At 39.2% G+C, this 26834-nt stretch overlaps 1 long non-coding RNA gene across 1 annotated transcript; it reads right to left on the reverse strand.

Annotated features, from left to right (window-relative positions):
- Positions 1-710: 710 nt before the first annotated feature.
- Positions 711-21379, reverse strand: LOC118719619. The gene is made up of 3 exons (XR_004988191.1): positions 21359-21379; positions 7276-7280; positions 711-871 (listed from the first exon to the last, which is right to left on the reverse strand). It is a non-coding gene; the product is annotated as an uncharacterized LOC118719619 (long non-coding RNA).
- Between the last annotated feature and the right edge of the window lie 5455 nt (positions 21380-26834).

Below are 26834 nucleotides of genomic sequence, written 5' to 3' on the forward strand. Positions count from 1 at the left end.
AATTTGTTATAAGAAGCAACTTCATATGATCTAGTATCCAAACCAGGTTATATTTGTGAATGAAAGGAAACACTTAACAATTAATTGAGAAAATGGGCATAATTTGGTATTATCTGGTACACACTGATGTATATAGTCACTAGCTCTGAATAAACAGTCTTAGAGGATAAAATTGTAGCATCTATCTCTTTTCTAACATTTCTCATTAGTATTCTGTAAGAAATGGAAGGCAGTCCAGTAATAAAAATCCGATTAAGATGACTCTTCTGGCCACATATATCTTCATTATGAAATTAAGAGAAGACAAATAGGCGATGTAGAGGCTAATAATTATATTTTAATTTATCATTATTGTTGGAAGTATTACAGATGTCCCCCCTTTTTTCCCAATAACTCCATCCATCCACACTCGCCCCTCTCAGGCTTTAACTAAACTATTGTTTGGGTCCATGGGCTATGCACATAAATTCCCCAGTTAATCTCTCCCCATCCACCCTCACCTCCCCTCTAAAAATTTGTCAGTCTTTTCCTATGCATCTATGTCTCTGGATCTATTTTTTTATCAGTTTATTTTGTTTATTAGATTCCACATATGAATGAAATCATGTGATACTTATCATTCTCTGACTGGCTTATTTCACTTAGCATAATGCTCTCCAGATCCCTCCATGCTGTCTCAAAGGGTAATAGATCCTTCTTTTTTTCTGCTGCATAGTATTCCATAATTTAAATGTACCACAGCATTCTTATCCATTCATCTATTGATGGGCACTTGGACTGTTCCCAGGTCTTAGCTATTGTAAATTGTGCTGCTATGGACATAAGGATGCATATATTCTGTCTGATTGGTATTTAGGGTTTCCTAGGATATCTTCCTAGAAGTGGAATCACTGGGTCAAATGGAAATTCCATATTTAGATTTTTTAGGAAACTCCATACTATTTTCCATAATGGCTGCATAAAACTCTTGATTTAAATTTATGAGTTGCACAGTCAGCTTTCTAACAACCAATTGGGGAAATAGTCCCAATCGTTTCAAACAAAATATCACTAAGGGGACCCCAAGAAGATACATTTTCTTATATTAATATTTGAATTTCTCACACTAGGTAAATTCTCACATAGAGCCGATATTCAGCATCATTATTGAATTTAATAAAATAATGGGCCATATATCTGTAGGCATTTACTCACACATCTTACCTCTCTTCTAACCTACACACTTGATGAATAAGCCCTTGTCAAAAACAGGTTTAACTTCACCCAAAATAATTGCAATTTGTACTATTGAGTTCCAGTGGGAGAAATAAAGAGTTTACCATCATCCAAACATGATTTCCTTCAGTCAGCTCCTCAAAAGATAACCTTCAAGTCTCTCAGGGGGGAAAAAAACTGCCCTAAAAGACCTGCAACATGCCTGGAAAATTTACTCCTGGCTTTAATGCTTTAGCTCTCAGCTCAGGAGATCAGGATTTCAAATCTCAGGTATCCCCGTTGGCATATAAATAATACTTCCTTTGTATTAGTGAAGCAAAGGAAAGAAAAGGTGAACTCTAAATTGACTCCATTTAATGGGCTGCCACCTAAAAACAGTGAATGAAAAGGTAAACTCCCACCAGTCGGTACTGAATGAAGGAAGAGCAGCAGCTGGTAAAAGATAACAAGCAATTTTTAGTTAGATGAGGCTGTATATCAATGAAGATTTTGTTCTCAACAGCTATGAACTTTCAGATGATTAACAGGACAAGAAGGGTAGATTCCAAGGAATACCCTAGGGCAGACGACGCTATCAACGAGCAGAAGACAGGAACCGTTAAAATAGGAAGTGCGGAGAAAGTTCACTGTCAATGTGTATTAAAAAAATACTGATCTGATTACAAACCAGAATGGCGTGACTGGAGCCAGTACTCTGTCTCATACTCAGGTTTGCACCCACCCCTTTCACTCCTCCTGCCCAGACTACAGAGTCAAATCTGCCGAAGGCCAGGACTCAGCCTCCTACTCTTCTGCACTATTCCCCCTGGCCTGGCCTGGCCAACTGTGCCGATAGCATGCCCTACTGTACACACATGAAACCTTGGCCAGATCCCAGCTGTCCATGCTGTCCATGCTGACAGCTTCCTGGATGCCAGTTCCCTGGCTGTTATTCAAGTCAGATCTCTGTCTTGGTTTTTCCTCAGGACATTCTATTCACTTGAATGAAAACTTCCTAATACACAACAGGAGCTGCTTTCAAATAACTGATAATAGGCTTCACCCGCCAAGAAGACTTCCTCCACGCGCATCTTACTAGGTCTGTTCCCCCTTTGCTCACCTGACTCCTGTGAAGGGGTTCTGGTTCCATAGTTTAGCTCCTCCCTTTCCTCCATCCTGCTGCAGTTTACCCAGCAATCAGGACATAAATCAGCATGCCAGTTCTGGCCCAGACCTGGATCAAAGTGCCTGTTTGCCTATTATTGGAGGCATTCTAGGTCATCTTCAGATACTCTCTGAGACCATGGTTCCTACACCTTATTCTGGGCCACCAGATCCATGACCCATATACAGAAAGACGGGCTGGTCAATGGCATAGGCTAAACAAGCTGGGTGATCAGTAATAAGAAAAACTATTCGGCTCCACCTAAGGAAAGGAATATGCTATGGTTCCTAACACAAACTTCTCCATGCTCCATGGAGCTCTGCCCAGCCTGTGCTCCTGATCTTCTGAGTTCCACAGCGACCCACTTCTACCCTCTGAAGTCCCATCCACCTCAAGAACCATTACACTCTGAAGGGGGAGCAAGTTTAACTCATCCCTAGATCCCTTAATCCTTCCCTGTGCAGGACTAATGCACCCAGAAAAGTCACCCTGACCCATTGGAGGGGGTGTGACTCTTCTTTCACGCCTTAGAATGGGGAAACAAAGAGCTATTTGGATCTTTTCTCAACACTGTCTGTTTTAAAGATGCCCAGAGGATGATGAGGAGATTTTCCCAGTCAGTAAAGATCCAGAGATACCTCCACCTGTGCCTGCCTTTGCATCACTGCAAGTACCTCTTTCACTATTTGGGGCTCTTGAATCAGCCTATTCCACAGCCCAGCATTTCTAAATGTATGCTCTCTGGACCACTGCCATCAAAATCAGTTGAAGGACCATCAGAATGCAAAGTCCCAGGCCACTCACTCATCCAGAACTGACTTTACCTACATGTGTTGGTAGCCAGATCTCTAGGGGATTCTGGGACCCACAAAATGCTCAGAGCCACTTCCCAGACCCTTCAGGAGCAACCTCAGCTGAGGACCTGGATACAGGGAGTTCAGTCAGAGGGGAGACTGAACTGATTCAGGTTTTGGACCCTGCAGAGCCTAATAGGAAATAGTATGTCTCCCAAAGAAACACACTAAAATATTACTGCTGGGTCTTACCTGTACTGCAAATGGGATCAGGTGCTGAGATCGGATCCAGGTAGATCCAGATCTCAGCACGGGTGAGTGAGTCGTGAGCGGAGAGCCTCACAGAGGCTGAGAAGGGATTCCTGGGCAGGCAGAGTACTCCCTGGAGTGAAGAGAATGCTCTGTATGGAGACACCCTATGCCTGTGGAAGGGCATGCACACACCTTTCAGGATCAGCCAGGAGACATGCCCAGCCAGTCAAACATCTGGTGCTGAGTGTGACATGACTTCCCCAAAGCTTGATCCATGTCTGAATTTAGAAATAATAACGGTCTCCAAGAGTAATTATATCGAGGTCCCCAGAGACAATTTCAGGGAACCAGACCTCTCAGATTTGCCGGTGGAAATCTCCTGCGTTGACTTTACTCTTCTACGCCAACGACTTTGTCTATACAGACTCTAAGCAAATGCCTCTGGGGTGTCTTTTGCACTAAAGACCTAACTGGAAACATTGGGGTTCATCCTGGAGAGACAGTTTCCATGTAACTTTAGGTAACTCGGGGAGAGAGGAGCATTTGCTATGTGGCGTGGTCAACCAAGAGCTTGCTGCCAGGGCACCACCTAAAAGCCCGGAACCCAGCCTTTGTGCCTACAGCACTGGTGGGAGGGGCCAGACTACTAGGATGGTAAAGACAGCAAATATGCCTCCTCAAAGGAGTAGACCAGTCAAGAAGTATGTAGAGTTATTCTGCTATCAAAGTTGGCTGGGGAAAGCTATGTGATTAAAAAATATTAAAAAATAAAGTGGCCCATGGAGCGAGATCTGCATGTCACAAAAGCTGGAAGGGGTAGACCACAGGGTGAGAACTATCTGACAGTGCGTAGTCTACCATTTCCTAAGCCTCAAAAGCACAAAAATTGGCATTTTATTCAGAGAAGTAGAATGAATGGCATTTCATGCATGCATTTGGTTATAGTGAGCTGAAGGCCTAAAAGATAGCCCAAGGATTTTGAAAATTGAAAGAAAGTTTCTCTCCATCTATATGGCAATAATGTAAGAACATTCCTGCAGCCAGATGTATAGTGAGGTTTAGAGAGACTGAGGTGGGATATCACAGAGAAAACTGAAGGAGAGGAGAAGACAGATTTCAGTAATACTTAAAGTACAGGGAGAGGGAGATGGGGACAGAAATAATGTCCACGTGTGTGTGTATCTTAAAGTATCAAAAGGATCCACAAATATCAGAATACACACACATATATATATATATACTAGAGGCCTGGTGCAGGAATTTGTGCAAGAGTAGGCCTTCCTTCCCCCGGCTGCTGGCACCCAGGGCCTGGGCTTCCCTTGCAGCCCTGGCTCCATCCAGAAGGTCCTCTGGGAGGACATCTGGTCTAATTAGTATATTATGCTTTTATTATTATAGATATGTGATGTAACATGTATGTGTAATCCCTGCTCTCACTGTACCAATTTAACCAATCCAAAAGTAATGAATTAAATCTTTGCTTTCTAAAGCTTATTAATATTAAAACATTATTTTTTTAGTAATTACTAGTCATAATTTAAAGATTATAATAGAAATCAGGGCTCAGCAACCTATGTTCCATGGGCCAAATCTGCTCACCATCCCTGTTTGTAATTACACTTCCTTTGGACACAGCCACACCCAATTGTTTCCACATTGTCTTATGGCTGTTTTCATGAAAAGGCAGTAGTTGCATAGTGACGGGCACTGTATGGCCTGCAAAATCTAACAGATTTACTCTCTGCCCCTTCACATAAAACGTTTTCCAGTCCTTCATGTAAATCGTGATCACAGACACATCCACAATCACACCGAGGGCACATCTAGATGCAGCCCAGGCTCTTTCCCTCGCCGCGGCCAGGTTTCACTGATTCCTTCCACTGCAGATCTCCCAATGTGCTACCCTCATCTCTCTCTAAGCCTGACTACATGGGGAAGGGGCTGGGGGAGTTTTACAGCAATTTTTGAAAAAACTTAAGGCATTTGCTTTTTAAATATTTTAAGGCGAATACTGAGAGAAAATAAATAGGAAATACCAAATTAACATAAAGGAAAAATTACTAAGTTTATGACAGCCTATATCTTCTTCAAATAACATAGTTAGGTCTTTAGTAATATGAAATGCCAATAGAATCTCTTGGGTTTTATAGCTCTGAGAACATGGATTGTGAAATCTCTTTGCTCATGACTAAAATATTTAAAAGAATAGAAAAATAATGAAATAGTCAACAGCTCAAAATTGAGTGAAAGATCTCATTCACATGTGAGAAATTTTGAGATAGTTTTCCCAGATAAAAGACAAATGGAACATAAATACAGCAAAAAACCTCACTTTGGGAAAAAATAAAATAATATGACACAAAGAATAAATAGACACCATCAAATGTGGAAGAAATATAATTTGTGATGTAGAAGACCGCAGAAAACTGAGTCACTTCCCTGGCATCTATAATAATCTATGTAATATGCTAATTAGACCTGATAGCTGAACAGCAGAATGACCTTCTGGATAACCATCCAGGCAACCATCCAGGACCACACTATGACACCCTATGGGGCCAGGCCAGCCAAGGTAGGTGCAATGAGATTGGTCAGGGGCCTGGCCATCATCCCATGATCACCCTGCAGAGGGAGGCCCAGGCTGGCAAGCTGTGGCGTGTGGGTAGAACCTGCCTCTGCAAGGGAAGCTTGGGTCCCGGGTACCAGAGGAAAGCTGGTGTCCGCAGCCAGGGGAAGGAAGGCCTGCTCTTGCATGAATTTCATGCATCAGGCCTCTCGTATCCTTATATTGCTGAGACTCAAGAACACTGATAAGTACAGCTGATGGCTGTGAACATGCCCCAAATGACTCTGGCACCTGCACCGCAGACACCAGGTTGAAATGTACCTTGTTCTTTGAAATAAAGAGAGTAGAGAAAAGATTCTCTATGATAAGAAAGAGAAATAGTGCCAGGAACATACAATGTGTCTGGAATGGAGGCAGGACAAAATGAAATCTGTGCATAGAAAATTGGACCCTTAGCAGCAACTTCAATAAACATACAGAATAAACTGCACCAAGGTAATGATCCCCTACAGGGCCTGCGTCTAGTCCCAATTCATTCCTCACTCCACTGAGAATGCTGAATCAGAACCGCAGAGAAGGGTAGCAGGACACAGCTAGTTGGTAATAGAGGGGGTAATAACACAATTTTTTTAAAGAAAGAATGCACCTCACTTTGTCTTAAAAAAACGTTGTCAACAAGTGTTTATTAAAAGAGTATTCAAAATAGGAATAATCACAAAAAAGAATAACACAAAAGAAGGTAATTCTAAAAGGATTCAAACTAGAAATATGTTCTAGTTCATAATATATATTTTGTTTACTGTAGCAAAAATGGCCTCAACCTAATAAATGAAAAATTAATCAATAAATCATCAAATTCAAGAAAAGGAATTGAGAAGCAAATAGAAGAAAGAAATTAAATGTATTGTTTAATGTGAAGTATTTGAAATGAAATAGAGCAGCTAAAATCCTTGTTAAGGAAAGAAAAGAGTGTGCTTGGCACAGGAGAACACATCAGTTCATATTCTTCAGCACACACTTGAGAAAGGCTTCCACACTGAGGGATGAAATTTAAATGCCATGCTCACCCTGAGTCATAGGTGCTTTCAAGATAGAGGAGGATTTTCCCTCAGACCCGTGGTCAGGCCCTCCCGGCCGGGCCAGGGGAGAGCAGGAGGGCAAGCGCGGTGTGTGCTGGCCTTGGAGAGCAGGGCTAGGGTGGAAGGTGCGGGCAGGACAGCACGTTCCTGCTATCTGTCATCAGAGAGAGAGCCAATGGCCTCTGTGCATACAGAACATGCCCTGCTCATGATTTGTCCTGCAACCTATACTGACTGTCCATATGCCCTAAATATCCTGATTTTTCCCCCCAGTAAGTTATGAGAATTCAATAATTAGAGATACTTTTCTGCCACAGATTTTGGCCTTTAAATCACTTAGTCACCCTAGCTATGTTCTGATTCAAACATACCTCTACAAATAAATATCTGGACAATTCCCTCTAGTCTCCCCTACATGTTTGGCTAAGGGAAGACGAAAATGGGGCTTGTGGGTAGAGGGGAAAGGCTGAGGATTGCAAGTACTTGTTTTTTATAATCAAGAAAGAAAAAGACCAAAGACTGGAAACATGAACAAATAGTAAACACTGTTAAGATAATTTCTGAGCAGTACGCATGCTCTGAAATCTACCAACCAGCCACAGCCCCATTCTAATAACTAGTTTGCAAAGTTAGCCAATCAGAGACGTGGCCACACTTCTCAACAGCTGCCAGTCACCATGTGCTTCTCTCCAGCTGCCATCGTTCTGAAAGTCAGTCTGTCAGAACATTTTATGACATAGCCATGATTGCAAATAATCACAATGCAAAAAAATATATATTTCTATTGTTTATGCAAGATTTTGAATGAGCTCAAGAAAGAATTGATGAAAAATTTATCCATTTAAATGTCAAGGTTTGTCTTATTATGCAGGACATTGTTTATAAACAGGAAAAGAAATTCTTGTTTGAAGAGAATAATTATTACAGCATTTGTCGTACTATCTTTTCAAATGGATTTTTATCTCTTAAAGAATTTAACTATTTTACATAGATGTTACTAAATATCCTTCCAGCATGAGAACAAATGGACTCACAATACATAGTATTGAAGACTAAGAGAATAAAAATTAACAATACTACTACTTTTATTCATGAAAATATTTTAAAACCATTGATTAAGTGGTACTATGTACTCCTGAAGAAAGGAAAAAGAATTTATGCCATAAAAGATGACATTATATACTTCAACACATGTAATTAGAAGAACTTACTCCAGGTTTATGACTGAAACTGTTCAGTGGCTGACTCATGAGATGAATTTCTTATTAATGAGTGTTAAATGAACAAAAGAATAAAGTAAATTGTATGGGACCACTATAGAAGGTATGTCACCATGTCAATTGAACATAAACTATAATTGCAAGGAATTTTATCAGCAAATCTACAAAAGAAATAACTATTAAAGAGAGTTAGAATATAAAGGAAATAGAAGTTAAAAAGTGTCATATAATTTATATATTTGAGATAAACAATGAATAATTTTTAATTTAAATATGCTCATGTAATGTTTTTATTATATCCCAAATGTGCATATGCATAAGCCATCAGAAAGTATTCAAATTTAACTGCCATCTTTTTTTTATTTTATTTGCTAAATATGGTACTCCTAGTCAGAGAATGAGACCTGTCTAATTTTTCCAGGATTGAGAGAGCTGCTTCTTTTCTGTTTTCAGAAATATGCAGTTTGACTAGGGACCCAGCTCCCTCCTTCAAAAGCCAGTGCTCCTCCATTTGGCCATAGGCCCCCAAACCTAAAAGGCCATTTTTCCTGAGAGGATCTAACTGATCCCAGGAGCCACAGGACAGGAAAAGAAAAAAAACAAAAAAAGAAAAAAGAAAAACGTACTAAGCAATACAGCCTACCCCACCCTCAGGAGCCCTGCACGCTACAAGCTGAATTAAGAGCATTAAAAAAAAAAATCAGATAAAGACACCCCAATGAAAGGAATATAGTCACAAAAATCATCAATAAGATACAATAAATCAAATTCAGCACATTTAAGAAAAAAAAGTATGCAACCATGAAAACGTGATATTTATTTAGGAATGCAAGGCTGGTTTAACATTGTAATGTAATATCGGTTATTAAAATCAATTATTGTAATTATAAAATCAATTATTGTAATGTAATATCGATAGAATTTAGAACAAAAACCATATAATTATCTCATATATACAGAAAAAAAGCATTTGTCAAATTTCAGCACACTTTCATGATGAAAAACACCCAGAAATCTAGGAGCAGAAGAGAATTTTCTTCTCCTGATAAAGAGCACCTGGGAACAGTTAGCATGATGGGGAAAAACTCAATGCTTTCCCCCAAGAGCACTTTTATATAATACTAAAGGCCCAATGCACAGAATTGGTGCAGGAGTAGGTTCTTCTTCCCCCAGCTGCCAGCATCGGCTTCCCTTTGGCACCTATAAAGCAAGATCATCAAGATTGCAGAATACAAGATCAATACATTAAAATAAATTACATTTTTATACACCACAAATAACTGAAATTCTGAAAATAAAATTTTAAAAACAGTGCATTGATAATGGCATCAAAAAGAATAAATACTTATAAATAAATTTATTAAAAAGTACAAAACTTATACTCTGAAAACTACAAAATATTGTTAAGAGAAATTTTAAAAGATCTAAATAAGTGAAAGACATCTAAATTTTTAATATTAAAAAGCAATATTGTAAGGATGACAATATTCCTTAGGTTGATCTACAGTTTCAACAGAATTGCTATCAAAATCTCAGGTGATATCATTGCATAAACTGACAAGCTTATCCTAAAATTCATATTGAAATGCAAGGGACTCACAATAGCCACAGCAATCTTGAAAGAAAATTAGAATACTCATATTTCCCAATATAAAAACTTACTAGGAAGCCATAGTAATCAAGATATAAGAATTGATGTATAGAACAACCTAAATTTGAGAATCCAAGGGGGAGAAATCACATTTAATGTCAATTGATTTTCAACAAGTGTGCTAACACAACTCAATGGGCAAACAATATATCTTGTAAAAATAAATAAATAAATAATGCTGTAACCACATGATATCCACATGTAAAAGAACAAATTTTGACCCTTACCTCATACCATATACAAAATGGGTGCTGCACCTAAACATAAGAGCTATAACTATAAAACTAATAGGAGAAATATAGGTGTAAATTTTCATGAATGGACCTGGCATATCCTGTGATATTTCACCAAAACAGGCAAAATAAATAAATAAATAAATAAATAATAACAATAAAATTAAATTAAATTAACAATTATCATAATTAAAATCTTTTGTGCTTTAAAGGACAGCATCAAGAATGAGAAAACCCCACAAAATTGGGAGAATATATTTGCAAATACCATATCTGATAAGGAATTTTACCTAAAATATAGAGAGAATGCTTACAGCTCAATAATAAAGACAACCTAATTGAAAGGATCTGAATAGACATTTCTATAACAATACACACAAATGCACAATTCTATCTAATAAAAGAGAAACATGCAAATTGAGCATCACTCTGCTACACCCACCAGCCAATCAGGAGCAAGTATGCAAATTAACCCAATAAAGATGGCTGTGGCCATGGAGCTGCAGCAAGCAGGAGGCTTGGGTTGCCCCCAGTGATAGAGGAAGCCAAGCTTCCTGTCTGCCCTGGCAGGCCCTGGCCTTCACTCAAGGCTACAAAGTTTCAATTATATAAGACAAATAAACCCCAGATACCTGCTTCCAGCTTGCCCTTGCTTCTGCTTAAGGAGGCACTGAAAAAAAATAAAAGGAAAATAAAAAAAAGAGGGGCTGGAAGCTTGGGTTGCTGAGGGATGTGGCCATCCTGCAAACAGCCATCAGCCCCTCACCCAGGCTGGCCACACCTCTATGGCCCAATCCCTGTAAACAGGCCGTCGAACATCCTTCGAGGGGTACCAGATTAGAGAGGGTGCAGGCTGGGCTGAGGGACACATCCCCCCCCTCATGCACAAATTTCGTACACTGAGCCTCCAGTAAACAGATAAAAAGATGCTCAACATCATTAGTCATCATTAATACGCCAATCAAAAGCATAATGTGACACCAATTTGCAACCAGTAGGATGGCTACAATCAAAAAGTTAACAAGTGTCAGTGAGGCGCTATAGAAATTAGAACCCTCATACATTGCTGGTGGAATGTAAAATGGTGCAACTGCTTTGGGAAACAGCCTTATAGTTCATCAAAAGTTAAACATAAATTTTTCATATTTACCAGCAATTCCTCTCATATATGTATAAGAAAAATGAAAACAAATGTCTACCCGAAAACTTGTACACAAATGTTCATAAAAGCAAAGAATACAAATGTATATCATTTGATAAATGAAAAAAAATATGGTATATGTATACAATGGAATATTATTTGGGAATAAGAAATAAATGAAATACTAATACATGCTACAGCATGGATGACCTCTGAAACAATTTTCATAAGAGAAAAAAGCCAGTAATGAAGGATTACATATTCTATGTTTCACTTTATATGAGGTAAATGTTAAGATAAATCTAGAGAAACAAAAAAGTAAAGCAGTGTTTTCCTAGAGCTGGGAGAGAATGGTTCCTGAGGCAGGGGAGGTAATGGCTAAAGGGCACAGGGTTTCTTCAGGGACTAATGAAAATGTTCTAAAAATTATTATGGCTTCATGTTGACTAAAGTCACCCCAATCAATCTAATAAATAAATGAAATTTAAAAAAAAAAATTTAGCCAAAACTGTTTTTGACTCAGTAGATAGAGTCCCAGGTTCGATTCCAGTCAAGGGCATGTACATTGGTTGTGGGCACAATCCCCAGCAGGGGGGTGTGCAGGAGGCAGCTGGTTGATGTTTCTCTCTCATCGACGTTTCTAGCTCTCTATATCTCTTCCTTCTTCCATGTGGAAAATCAATAAAATATATTTTTAAAAATAAAAATAAAAAATAAAATAAAATTTATTGTGGGGATAGCTGCACAATTCTGTGGATATATAAAATACTTTTTAACTGTACACTTTACATAAATAGTATTGTATTATGTCTTTATAAAACTCTTGCAAAAAATTAAGAGTATGACTGACACTGCCTTTAAAGGAAAACATCTGGATGTTCCCCTCAACACTGAATCTGGTCCCTGGAAGAGTTGATTTCTCTAAAGTGACTGTCACCAGGGTTCAGCCTGTTTAGCTTCAAACTATGCATATTCTCTGGAGGGGAAGAAGCCCTGGGCTCCTGGTCTTGGTCTAGACTACTTAAGCCTCTGAAAGAGAAGGGGCCCTGCCCCTCAACTCCAGGGCTCTGTTCTCTAAACCTCCTGAATATAATCATAATGCCCGCCTTCTTCCTGCTGACAGGAGGGGAGAACACAGAAAGTAAATCTCAAGGTAAACCATGGACTATTGTTACTTATAACAAATACACCACACTAATGTTGTTAATAATAAAGAAAACTACTGGAGGATGGGGTGTGTCTATTTGAATTCTATGTACTATCTGCTCAATTATTCTGTAAATATAAAACTGTACTAAAAATATAAAGTCAGTGGGGGAAAAGGGAGATGTGTAATACTTTAAACAATAAAGAATTTAAATTAAAGAAAAAAATGTGATAATTTAAAAAATGTCTTTTAATTATTTTTTAAACTACCTGACAAGTCATCTTAAAGGTAAGACAGCCTCAAATGAAAGTGCAGAAAAGTCAATGAAATAAGAGAACATGGGAATGAGAAAGACATAGACCTTCCCAAAATGTCATCTGTCAAGACTTTCAACAAGAGCAAGAAAATGTTTGAAACAAATGACAAGATGAACCATTAGGATGAAGAGCTGGAGATGTACAGAAAGGAAAACTTCTAGAAGAAAATCTGAAAAGAACCTGTCCTTCATCTCAGAGCCAGCTTCAGTCCCTGGACTGAAACTCATTCATTAGTTGAGAGTGCAGGAGGATGAAGTAACTTCATTGTCTCCATACAGAATGTGAAGAGAAGAAGAATAGAAGAAACAGAAATGGTACAGGAGCTTCTAGGAGCAGATCCTCATGAATCTGATGACCTAGACTGAGCATTTGTCAGCAAGCATTGCTTTCCAATCCCAGAACATGAGATGTAGCTTTCTATGAGACAAGAGGATCTAACTGCCTCCCATATACCTTCCTTGCCTGCCAGACTTCCTTCCTCTTCCCCTCCACTCTCAAGTCCAGTGTTTCCAGTGAACCCAAATGGGGAGCTCATAGTAAGATGTCCATTCCTGCCCCTTCTTTTAGGATTCCTGGGTGAACACTCTCACAATCTGGCTTCCCATCTTGCTCCTATTTTATTCTCTCTCCTTGTATTTTTACCTCTGGTGCTTTCTTTTTCTTCCTAAGTCTTTCTAAGTATTTATCTATTCATTCACTTATTGATTTAAACAATAATTTTTATTATAACCCACTAGGTACCAGGTTATATTCAAGATGCAGGAAGTTGCTGTGAGCTGCAATTCTATCCAAAACTCCTCTCTGACCTCTGTCCTACCTGGCCAGGCCCTTTGGGTCCACACGCAGGCCTTGAGGATGGATGATCCTTGGACAAAACCTGTTATAGACCAGAATAAAGGTCTGGTGCACAAATTTGTGTATGGGTGGGATCCAGCCAGCCCACCCTGATTGAGCCAGACCAGGGCTGGCTGGCCGGGGGAGGGGGCAAAGAAGGTTGCTGCCTCTGATCAGGATGGGGGATTGATCTGGGATGTGGCTGGCCAGGGGGAGGAGCTGTGGGAGGTTGGCTGGTCACAGTGCCATAGTGACCACTCATTCAGGTTGTTATGGTTGTTCTGATCATTCTCGGTTGCTTGGCTTTTATATATATATAGATGGGCTCCTCTGCCTTAACTGTCTGTAAGATTTATAGAATGAGGTAAGGGGATTGATAGGGGATTGACCTCAGAATAACCCATCTTCCCTAGAAAGAAGACACCCCACCCCTGTCCCATCCATAATCAGGGCCAAGGAGATGAAGGAAACTCTTGTCTACCAAACAGATGGTGATACAGTTTTAGGTTTGGGTGATGGATCACTGCCTTCCTTCCACACTCTACTCACTAGATCCACTCAGGATGAGACAGATCCCTGAACTCAAAGCCAAGCTCTGATCCCAGAACCAAAACCAGAGACTTCAAAGTATGAGATCTGAGCTCAGGACCCCAAAACAGAGGACAGAAACTGAGCCAGTCCACAGGACAGGAGATAGCCAAGAACCCAAAGACTGGAAGACCAAGTGTAGATAGTCTCAGGTCCCTGGGGCTGATCTGGGATGCAGCCAAATCCCAGAGCAGATCTTGGGAAATGGAAACAATAATAAGAATTCTACAAATCCAAGCCTGTAGCCCAGATCAGCCCCAGGGACAAACCTCAGAAAAACTTGGAGATGCATATATTGTTGTTGATTCTTCAGAGTTATACAGGCTGAGTTCTCTGTCACCTGGGGAATGATGATGCTCTGAGCAGTGGCAGCATGTACCTCCAAAGATATACTTCCAACCATTCAGCATGAATGTGGTAGAGGCTTCTTATATCACTGAGGAAGACAAAGAAAAATCAAATGCCAGAAGAAAAATGAAACAAAGGTAATTATAGAAATTTGAAGAAAAGCTATGACCCAAAAATTCAGTAAGCAACTATAATACATTGCTATACTCTGGTTACTTTTAAGACAACAAGAATACATTTTTATGTATAACACAGAACATAAATATTCTACTAGTTCTCCTCCCTTTAAAAAGTTATTCAGAGTGATAAATCAGAATAAAAGTAGAAGAGCTCTCAAGAAGTGAGTGTTCTTGGCATAAAAGAATTAGAGTGCCTATAGAAAGAAGGGAAACATAAATTTAAGGGCAAAAGTAGCAATAGCTATGGATAAAAAAAGAATGTTTTTGCCAAAGTAATTTGTAGGTAGAAGAAACAAAGATGGAATGTTACAAAAAGCATATAAATTTAATATTAATAAGTCATATCTAAAAATCACCTAATCGATAAGAGGAAATTAAGATGAATTTAGAGGAAAAAATTTAAAACACAGGAACCCATGAAAATAAATGGGCCAAAAATAAAAGGAAAAAAGAGAGGAAAAATATATAATACATAGAATCAAAAGGAAAGAAATAACATATAGGATTAAAATAGGGTCATAAGCCCAGTAATTTGGTCTCCTTCCTCAACCAATTTTAAATGTTCCAACAACAGGAATATGAAAATTTCTGGAAATCAGATGGCCCTCTTGGACACTTAAATCTTTAAGAAGTAAGCAAATATGAAAAGATATTCCAAAAATATCATTTCAATATAATTATAGGTTATCAAACTGAACAATGCAAATATTACACAGAATGTAAGATGTACTAGGTGCTGTTCTGAGTGATTTACATTTCTAAATCACTTAATCTTCCCAAAAAACCCATGAAGTGTTATTTTTTATCCTCATGGCACAGGTGAGGAGACTGAGGCATAAGAGAATTAAGTTAAATAAGCCAATCAGAGAAAGATAAATATCACATGATCTCACTCATCTATGGGAAATAATGAACAACATAAACTAATGATCAGAAACAGGGAAGCATAGATCAGACTCAGAGGGAAGGTAGGGGAGGGTGAGGCTAAGGAGAAGAGATCAACCAAAGGACTAGTATGCATGCATATAAGCATAACCAGTGGACTAACAACAGGGGGCTGAGGGCATGAGTAGAAAAGGGGAGTTTGGAAAGGTAATGAGGGGATGAGGACAAATATGTAAACCTTAACCAATAAAGAAATTAAAATGCAAAAAAAAGAGAATTGAGTTACTCTCCTGAAGCCATACAATTACAAATGCCAGAACAAGTGTTCAGACTCTAATACTTTGATTCCCGGTGCAGCTGGTGCCATTTTTTCTTGTTTTCACAGATTTTTTAAAAAAAGATCTTTATTGAAGTATAATAGGCATACAGAAATGCATGTACTTTATGTGTGCAGTTAATGAATTTTCACAGTGAACTCATTTGTTTAACCAGCACCATCATGGAAGCCCTCCCCCCCCCCCCCCATAACCTCCCTACCACTTCCCTAACTTCCAACATCATACATTACTTGTGTCTACTTTTGTCTTTTGCATAAATGGAATCACTCAGGTTATTCAGTTTTATGTCTTTTGTCTTTTGCTCAGTTTCATCTTTGTGAGATGCATCCATATTTGTGTGTGTATGGTGTGGATCACTCATCCTCAGTGCTGTATAGTATTCCATCCTGTGATAACCAACATGTACTTACCCATCCTACTGTTGAAACTATCCTACCTGGATAGTTTCCAGTTTAGGGTTCTTACAAATAGTGCCATTGTTAATACTCTAGTATGGACAGTTCTAGAATGCTTGTTTTGAAAACAATTCTCCAACATGACTATTAGAGCACAATATGAATAAATTTTTTTTATAATGCATAATGTAAACTATATGTTTGCTCATGTACAATTTTGTCCAACAGAAAACACAAAACTACATCCAGATAAAATGAGTAATGCAAGAATACATAGAACACACATTTGGCCTGGCCAATTTACCTCAGTGGTTGAGTGTCTACCTATGAATCAGAAGGTCACAGCTCCATTCCCAGTCAGGGCACATGCTGAGTTTGCAGGCTTGAGCCCCAGTAAGTGTCGTGCAGGTGGCAGTTTATAGATGATTTTCTTGCATCATTGCTATTTCTATCTCTCTCTCCCTCTCCCTTTCTCTCTGAAAAGTCAATAAAAACTATTTTTTAAAAACACACATTTGCACACACCTCAAGCACCTACTAGCTACCTTAGTTCATCATGTGCATTATGTTACAAGTTTGTGTTTTGCTGTTCCTTTATTCATGAACTTTCTATATTTAAAAAACAACAACACACAAACACATACAAGATCCCAAATATGATTAAGCATCATAGTTATAAAGTGCTCAGCAGGGTACATAAAAGACTAAATATTGAAAAGAGCTAGAAAAAGCTTCTGATCAATAGTCATAAAGGAATCCATGTTTGGATCATCAGAAATAACATCGTAAAAACAAAAGTTTAGTTCAGAAAGACTAGAACAATTTTAAATTCTTATGTCTATAAGCATAAGGCCTGAATAATGAAGAAAACAAAAATAAAAACAGAAAGATTGTTGAGCATGTGAACTGAAAACCAAACAGTTAAAAAAAAAAAAAAAAAAAAAAAAAAAAAAAAAAAAAGGCAGGAACAACATTTCTCACAATCTAAGGAAAAACAGCATTTATATGCCTTGGCCTTCCATGGAAACTACCAGAGCCTGCTGAAGTGGCTCCTTTTACAGCTAGTAGTGCCTGCTTTAGTGGTTTCAGACTTTACCTCCTGGGCAAAGCCAGAGTGCAAATGTGAATTCCCAGTAGTGGCACAGAGTAAGTTAACTGCTGAAACCGGTTTGGCTTAGTGGATAGACCATCGGCCTGCAGACTGAAAGGTCCCAGGTTCAATTCTAGTCAAGGGCATGTATCTTGGTTGTGGGCATATCCTCAGTAGGGGATGTGCAAGAGGCAGCTGATCGAAGATTCTCTCTCATCGATGTTTCTAACTCTCTATCCCTCTCTCTTCCTCTCTGTAAAAAAAAAAAAATCAATAAAATATATATTTTTAAAAAAAAGAAATTAGTTAACTGACAATGAGGGCTATCCATTGGAGCTTTTTGTTTGGTTGGTTGGTTTTGGCTTCTATAAAACAGGGATCTATCACATGACTCTAAGGACCTATACCTCAAAGACAGAAAAGCATGGCCCAGGATGTGCAGCTGTGACAGATCACACATGTGGAAACTTTCCTATTGTAAATTGAATGAAGGTTTCCAAGAAAACATGTCCTGAGACCTCTTCCTGCAACCTTATTTGGAAAAGAACTTTTGCACAAGTGAGTAAGTGCAGGATCTAGATGAGAGCATTCTGAACTACATGGGTGGGCCCAGAGTATCTTTTCAAAACACAAAAGAGAAGGAGAGAGACAGAAGGCCATGCGAAGACGGAATGCAGGGATTGCAGTGATGTGGCCACAAACCAAGAAGTACCTGGAATTACCAGAGCTAAGAGGGACAGCAAGGACTCTCCCCGCTCGCCTTTGAGGTGCCCTGCAGACACCTCAGTTTTATATTCTGCTTATCTGACTATACCCACATCAAAAAGGCATCCGGCACACTGTTTCCTGATAGAGAATTCAGTTTCCCAGAAACAATATGAAATGGGAAGCAAAGGAAAGGAGCTCACTCGAGTCCATTTTAAATCCACTTTACACCCTCCCTATTATAGAGAACCAAACTCAGCATCTCCTAAAGACAAGGAAAAAATATGAAAATATTTCTTTTAGATAAAAGCTATGATTAGTAAATCGTAGTCCACGTAACTCAGATAGAATGAGTCGGTCCTATGTTATGCTACAAGCGTTGTTGTGGACACTCTGAGCATGACAGCAGAAGGGAACAGCCGTGTGATGAGATAGAGCCATGCGCTTTGCCAGAAGCTGAAGAAGGAACTGGCGGAGCAAGCACACCTTTGAACATGACTGGCTGTGCAATGAATAATTAATCACATCAGGATCTTTGTTTGATGTTCTAATTTATAAAATATTTTCAACCATCACTGAACATGATGCTCTCACATGAGTTTATAATGTTAGCAACTAACATTTGTAAGAGTTGACAGAATTGCCAAAAGATTTGCATATTTGTTTTTAATTTGATTCTCAGCTTTGCAGATAAGCAAACAAAGGCTCGGGGGGGGGGGGGGAAACATATTTAAATAGACTGATTTCATATGGCTAGGAATTTTCAAAGCTGAAATTAAATCCAGAATGTCATTTTTTGAAAACTTAAACGTCTAAGAATGCTACTCCCCAGAAATAATCAGTATTTACCTGTTGCCATTTAACTTTCCAGAACTGTACATGTCTGTGGGTACATGAATAGCAGCATGAATCAATATTTACTGTTGTAGCAGGCTATTTCCACTTAGGAATATAATGAGAGTGGTTCTCCATACCTATAAATATTTTCTTTTTTATATTTACTATGACAGTGCTTTTATCGTTATAAGCATAACAAAGGATTCAAGATTTGAGCAGTTTAAAGACTTTCACATTTCCATCTCTATAAAAAATAAGTATATCTTCTCATATATAAACATCTTACATCCTTCCTTTTATTTCTTTTTTTATGGGATGTATTGGTGTGACATCAGTTAATTAAATTCTGTAGGTTTCAGGCATAAAATTCTATAACACATTATCTGCATATTGTATTGTGTGTTCACCATCCCAACTCAAATCTCCTTGCACCACCATTTATCCCTCCTTTATGTTTTCCTACCTCCCCACCACCTTTTTCCTCTGGCAGTCACCATACTGTTGTCTGTGCAAATGAGCTTTTGTGAGTTTGTGGGGGGCGTTTTTTTTGCTTAATCCCTTCACCTTTTCATTCAGCTCCCCAATACATCTCCCCTCAGATAGCTGTCAGTCTGTTCTCTGTATCTGTGAGTCTGTTTCTATTTTGTTTTTTAGTTTATTTTTTTCATTAGATTCCACATATTAGTGAAATTAATTTATCTTTGAAGACAAGAGAAAGACATCCTTTCTCTTTCATATAAATGCAAACTTAGAATATGCATGGCTCTGCGTTTCTCTTTTTGCACTTAATAATGTATTATTGGAAACTTGCATCTCACTACAAACATAGAAAATGTCATTGGATGGATATACCAAAACAAACTTAACTGGCATTCTTTTTTTTTTTTTTTAATATATTTTATTGATTTTTTACAGAGAGGAAGGGAGAGGGACCTAGAAACATTGATGAGAGAGAAACATGGACCAGCTGCCTCCTGCACACCCCCTACTGGGGATGTGCCCGCAACCAATATACATGCCCTTGACCGGAATCGAACCCAGGACCTTTCAGTCCACAGGCTGACACTCTATCCACTGAGCCAAACCAGTTTTGGCAACTGGCATTCTACTAATGAAAATTAATGTTTTGGTGATTGTTTTCACTATTAAAATAATGTTGCAATAAATACAACTAGCAATAGCAGAAATAGTGGTGTTTCTAATATTGCTGTTATTATTATTACTACTAGAGGCCTGGTGCACAAAATTTGTGCACTGGGGGTGGAGATCTTCAGCCCAACCTGCACCCTCTCTCATTCTGGGACACCTCACTTCTTACCACCTGCCTGCTTGCTGCTCCTTACTGCTTGGCTCAGTGCTCCTTAGCACTACTGCAGAGGCAAGTAGAGGCTCCTGCCACCACCACTGCACTCGCCAGCCATGAGCCCGGCTTCTGGCTGAGTGACGCTCCCATACTGACCACCAGGAATTAGCTCCTGCATTGAGTGTCTGCCCCTTGGTGGTTAGTGTGCATCATAGCAACCAGTCATTCCACTGGTCATTCTGCTGTTCAGTCAATTTGCATATTAGGCTTTTATTATATGGGACCAGTGCATGAAATTCATGCACTTAAGGTGGGGAGGGGTATCTCTCAGTCCAACCTGTGCCCTCTCACAGACTGGGAGCCCTGCGATTGATCACCCCAAAGAGGTAGGCCCTGCCTACCTGCCACAGCCTGCAGGTCAGTGGCCTGGGCCTCCCTCTTTGTGGTGATCGTGGGGCCCCTCAACTCATTGATCAGCCCACTGGCCAGTGGCCTGGGTCTCCCTCTGCAGGGTGATCATGGGACAATGGCCGGGTCCCAGACCAGTCGCATAGCACCCACCTTGGCTGGCCTGCTGCCAGTGGGTGTCATAGCATGGTCAGCTGGAAGGTCATCCAGACAGTTGTTCTGCTGTTTGGTCAATCAGTCGATTTGGATATTACGCTTTTATAAATTTTTTAATATATTTTATTGATTTTTTTACAGAGGGGAAGGGAGAGGGATAGAAAGTCAGAAACATCGACGAGAGAGAAACATTAATCAGCCACCTCCTACACACCCCCTACTGGGGATGTGCCCACAACCAAAGTACATGCTCTTGACCGGAATCGAACCCGGGACCCTTGAGTCCGCAGGCCGATGCTCTATCCCCTGAGCCAAACCGGTCTTGGCTTTTATTATTATTAATTATTATTATGCACCGGGCATTATTCTAAGTAATTTACATATAAAAACTCATTTAATACACAAGCCAACTTTAAGAGGTAGTCACTATTATTATCTTACTTTTATAAATGAGAAAACCAAGGTACATAAAAGCTAAATAAATTGCCCAAATTACACAGATGGTAAATATGTGTATATTTCCACATCTATACTAATAAAAGGGTAATATGCTATTTAGACCAGGTCGATGGCCATATACCAGACATCAGACTTCCATCCAGACAAAATCATGGTGATAGGGCCGAGGCAGAGGCAGTTAAGTGCAATCAGGTGATAAGGGGAGGGCAGTTGGGGGTGACCAGGTTGGCAGAGGAGGGCAGTTGTGGGCAACCAGTCTGACAGGAAGGGCCATTGAGGTGAGCAGGCTGGCAGGGGAGATCAATTGGAAGCAACTAGGCCAGCAGGGGAGTGCTGTTGGGGGTAATCAGAGGAAGGAAGTTGGGGGCATTAGGTAGGCAGACAAGTGAGTGGTTAGGAGCCAGTGGTTCTGGATTGTGAGAGGGTTGTCTGACTGCCACGGAGGAGTCCTGAATTGGAGAGGATGCATGTCCGGCTGAGGGACACGCGCCACCCCCCCCCCGGACCCCCCCCCCTGTACTAATTTTGTGCACCGAGCTTCTAGAATGTTAATAAATAGATAGGAAATTTTCCATTATATCACAAAGAATATGCATTATGTTTTTATTTATATTGCTAAATTGTCCTTTAATGAGGTTATATCAATTACATACTCCCTTCAACAGTGTATAAAATTTCCAAAATCCTTCTATTTATCAGTGGTGGGCATTGTGAAACTTTGTACTAATTTAATAGGTGAACAAATCAAATTGCTGTTTCTGTTCAGCAATTAAATTGCTGTAATTCTAATAAAATTTAGGTAACTTCATTTAATTATTAGATATTTATACTATTTTCCTATAACCTATCTGTACTATAAATGTGTGTGTTTTTAATATTGGGTTATCGGTATATAAGATTTCTTAATATACCAAAGAAAACAATCCTGTAGCTATAATATATTTGCAAAATTTTTCCCAGCATGGCTTTTTAAATTTGCTCACAAAGTTTTTATAGCTGCATTTTTTGAGAAACTAAGTTTAATTTTTATGTAGATTTCGCAGTCTGAAAAAAATATTATAGTTTTTCTTATTTCCTTTCTTTGTATGTTTTTGTGTATACCAATCTTCATATCTACGGTACCTCTCTTTGTGTCTTTCTATCCTCCCTCCTACTTATTTCTTTCCTTTTTCTGTTTATTTTCTTTCTATTTTAATCTCTAATACAAATTGTTGAGTTAAACACATTCCTTAGATCACATGTGTCAAACACAAGGCCCGCGGGCCAAATCCGTCCCACCAGGCCTTGCAATGTGGCCCTCACTGCGCTGTCATCACTGCACTCCGCTGCGTTTCCATCACAATGACAGTTTATGACTGTTCAGTAAACCATTCTGCCCGCGATTTAGGCTGGATTTTAGATTTTGGCCCCTTCTCTGATTGAGTTCGACACCCCTACCTTAGATTAAAGCTCATGGTTATTGAATTTTATTGTATTTTCCCTCAGCCTTTCCCTCACTACTCTCCTCCCTTATAGAATCCTACTCAAAGATGTTTGAAGTATGTCATTGTAAAGCTTCATTTGGAGAGAAAGTTGGCTACTTGCATTTATTTATTATAATCTCTCTTTTTCTTTTTGTAATCCTTACCTAATTCTATTTTTCCATTGATTTTAAGGGAGAGTGGAAGAGAGAAAGGAGGGGAAGAGTCTAGAGAGAAAAGCATTGATATGAGAGATAAATCTATTGGTTGCCTCCTACATGCACCCTGACTCTAACCAGGGAATAGAGCCTGCAACGGAGGTAAATGCCCTTGACCAGGAATTTAAACCATGACCCTTTGTTTTGGTCTTTGGACTGACACTCTAAACACTGACCAGGGCTGTAATATCTCTTTAAATACACATATGCATATACAGCATATCTTTATTTTAAATATTTTAACTTACCTAAATAACATCATGCTATAGATCTTTCTCTATTTATTAATAATTTCACACAAGGCTGTGTTTTGAAATCAGTCCATTTGATTTTCTGTCCCAGTATCACATTTATTACCTTGGACATGGGCACCTCCATTGCCCATCTCAAAATATGTCAGGATAAACAGCCTTGCCCTTGTCTGACTGCTGACGTGAATGAGCAGAACGCTGGCTTGTATGCAACACTCATACTTAACTTCTCGAGGTGTTGTCAGATCGCCCTTCAGAAACAAGGCACCATTTCACATGTTCACCAGAAGTAACATTTTCTTTCCTCCATATCTTGGTTGACACCAAGAATTGGATAACATTACAATCTTTGACAATCTTGGGTATAAAATGAGATCTTCTTCTTTCAAATTGTATTTCTTTGATTATAAGAAGCATTGAACACCTCTTTAATTTTTAACCATTCAAAATTTTCTTCTTTTTAGTGTCTAATATTTAAATCAGTTGGCAGTTGATGGTGAAAAGATAAGCTAAAGTTGAATAATTTCAAAACCCTTCTTTAGAGTAAACTACTAAATCTTAGTTACAGTTTATCCACTATGTTATTAACTCACTATCTGTCTTCCCTCGTTGAGGATGACTTCCCAGGGAGGGCTGACAGTCAAACAGACTCACTAGTCCACCTGAATAGGGTTCACACTGCCCCGAATTCTAATCCATCAGTCAGTAACTCTGATTGCACAAACTCTATGCCAACACACACAACTGATATTTCTTAATATTATTCTTGTTTATAATACCTAAAGTTAAATAAAACTTCTAATTCCTTCCTATATCCCTAATAAAAACGTTTTAATAGCACTACAGTAAAATGATCTAAAATGAACATTTTCAACTTTGCCTAGAAATTGGTGCTCAGCAGGATGGAGAAATGAGATTTGTGAGGCTATGGATTTAAAAGCTACAAAACAAGTGTTCCTAAGCAGCAAATAAGCAGCAAATGGTTCAAAATTTTGGAAAGTAATATGAAAATGCAAGTGAATATTTCTTTGACCCAGCAATTACACTCCTGATTTGATATAGAAAGCAATTCAATAGATGAGAACTATGCCTCCCCTGAAGATATTCACTGTAGGGGAAATACATTTACAAAGGAAACCGGTTAATTTGATAACAGTTAAAACTACGATGCATCTAGGTAAAGCCTGAATTTGGAATCTCTTATGTTCATTTTTAAATGTATTTTAGTATTTTTGTATTTTAATGGTAAATAGGCCTCTGAAAATTTAATCAATAAAAAGACATGTTTATTTCTTACGATTTAATAAGCTATGTACCATTGAATAGGTCAGAAGGGATAAATACAAGTGGCTTGAGCAGGGTGGAGATGAAGGATGAGAGTGGTAGGGATCAGAGCCTCTAACAAAATCTGAAACTTCAGGTTTTTAGAAGTGCAATTTTGGGTTTATGTATTAAATGGGTCTTTAAGAGCAATTAATCTTAAATGAAATGTGTGCTAAGTATTGATTATTAAGAATCAGCACAGTGTGAAGAAATGCTTTCTGAACCCATAGTTGTAGGATGCATATTAAAATATCGAACCAACTTTACTCTCTGAGCATCTAGACAAAGTAATTGCTTGTTGAGCCCTGTTTTCTCTGATATTGCTGATCTGTGATAAGGAAAGCTTTTCAGTGGAGGAGGCTCTTTTGGCATGTATGACTCCCATTCATCTCCTTGGAATGAATTTTCAGTTTGTGTGAGGGTATGTCCCTGCTTTTCCATCATTTGAATGATGAAAGATGATGGATAAACCCGATTCAGACTTTATTATTGGAATAATGCTTTTACCAAATCATTTTAAAGAGGAATCCATGCATGTTAACTAAAAATGCTCAGAGCCCAGCCAGTGTGGTTCAGTGGTTGAGTATTGACCTATGAACCAGGAGGTCACATTTCGATTCCCAGTCAGGACACATGCCCTGGGCTCCATCCCAGTGTGGGCATGCAGGAGTCAGCCTACCAATGATTCACTCTCATTGATGTTTCTATCTCTCCCTCTCACTTCCTCTCTGAAATAAAAATATATTTTTAAATGCTCATAGATTCATATATTTCAAGTATATTTTATCCTTGAAGGGAATTATATAACTGTCAAACTATGAAGATGGAAAAGTTATAATCCATATGCTCATGACTCTTAAATTCTAATCCCCAAGTTTAAAAACCTCTATTTCTGGGATGCAACTCACATAAATCAACTTACCAATTGGCACTTCTATTTGGGCGTCTTAAAGACAGTGCATTCTAATTGTACTCTATAGTGAACATCTCTTTCTCATGCAAACCTTCTACTCTTCGAAATCCCTTTCCCACTGAATGAAAGCACTATCTACTCAGCTTTCCAAGCCAAGATCATCCTTGGTTTCTCCTCCCTGATCTCCCACAACCAAATAATCAACAAATTCTATTGATTATGTTGCTTACGTTTCAGCTAAAATCCATCCATTTCTCATAGATTCTTTACACATAAAGTATTAAAGATTTAAAAAGATTGCATACTTATAAATAATAATATTCTAATATTATCATACTTTTTTCCCCCACTAAACACTTGGGAAATAAGCAGGGATTTTTTAAATATCATTTTGAGATAAGGAATAAAGATTTAGAAGAAATGAAATTCAATCCAGTTTTTCCTGATTTTCATTTAAAGTTATGTACACTATATTATGAAATGTATTTTAAAAAGTGTCAATGGGGTGGCTACTTCTAACCAAATCTCCCTAGAAGATCATAAAGAGAGAATACCACTGGTTTAATTTTATGTTTTTAATATATTTTTATTGATTTCAGAGAGGAAGAGAGAGGGAGAGAGAGATAGAACCATCAATGATGAGAGAGAATCATTGATCGGCTCCTTCCTGCATCCACTGGGGATTGGTCCTGCAACCCAGGCATGTGCCCTGACTTCCTGAGCCACTTTGGCTGGGCCCACTTGTTTCACTTTAAAGATCTGTGAGTCTTGGGGCAGAGCTTGAAGATGGCGACCGAACAGATGGACTTGTTCTGACTCCGTTCCCAAAACAGATAAAGGCAGAGTCTGAGTAGCTCAGGGAATGTGGATTAGCAGCTAAAGGGCAGCAGATATCTCTAGGAAAGTAAGGAAGGGTCCGCTGGACAGGATTTCCTGACCAAGCGGCCAGCACTGCGGACTTTTCCAGGAGCGGCCTCGGCGCGAAGGCTGCACCACCCTACCAGGAAAGGAGGAGCATCTCTGAGGCCTGGAAAACCCACAGGGGAGGAGTCCATCGAGCACCTGTGATGCCCCAATCGGCGCAAATGCGTGGATTCAATGGAGTTCATCGGCTACCCACGGAAAGGTCAGAGTTTGTGGGGATAGCCTGAGGGTTCTGGCGGCCAGGCAGCGGTAGCCCTGGAGCTCCCGCGAGGCCCCGCCCCCAGAGCAGCCCAGGAGCAATACCGCCCCGCCTATATTGTAGCCCCAGAGCACTGCGAGGCCCCGCCCCCAGTACGCCCCGGAGCGCAGTGGCAGCTGCGCCAGAGCTGTGCCCAAAGAAGGCCACAGCGAGAAACCTGTCTGGCAACACCCAGTCCGGGGTTTGGCGTAATCATCCCCAG

The sequence above is a fragment of the Pipistrellus kuhlii genome, unplaced genomic scaffold (genome assembly GCF_014108245.1).
Source record: "Pipistrellus kuhlii isolate mPipKuh1 unplaced genomic scaffold, mPipKuh1.p scaffold_m20_p_15, whole genome shotgun sequence".
Classification (NCBI taxonomy): domain Eukaryota; kingdom Metazoa; phylum Chordata; class Mammalia; order Chiroptera; family Vespertilionidae; genus Pipistrellus; species Pipistrellus kuhlii.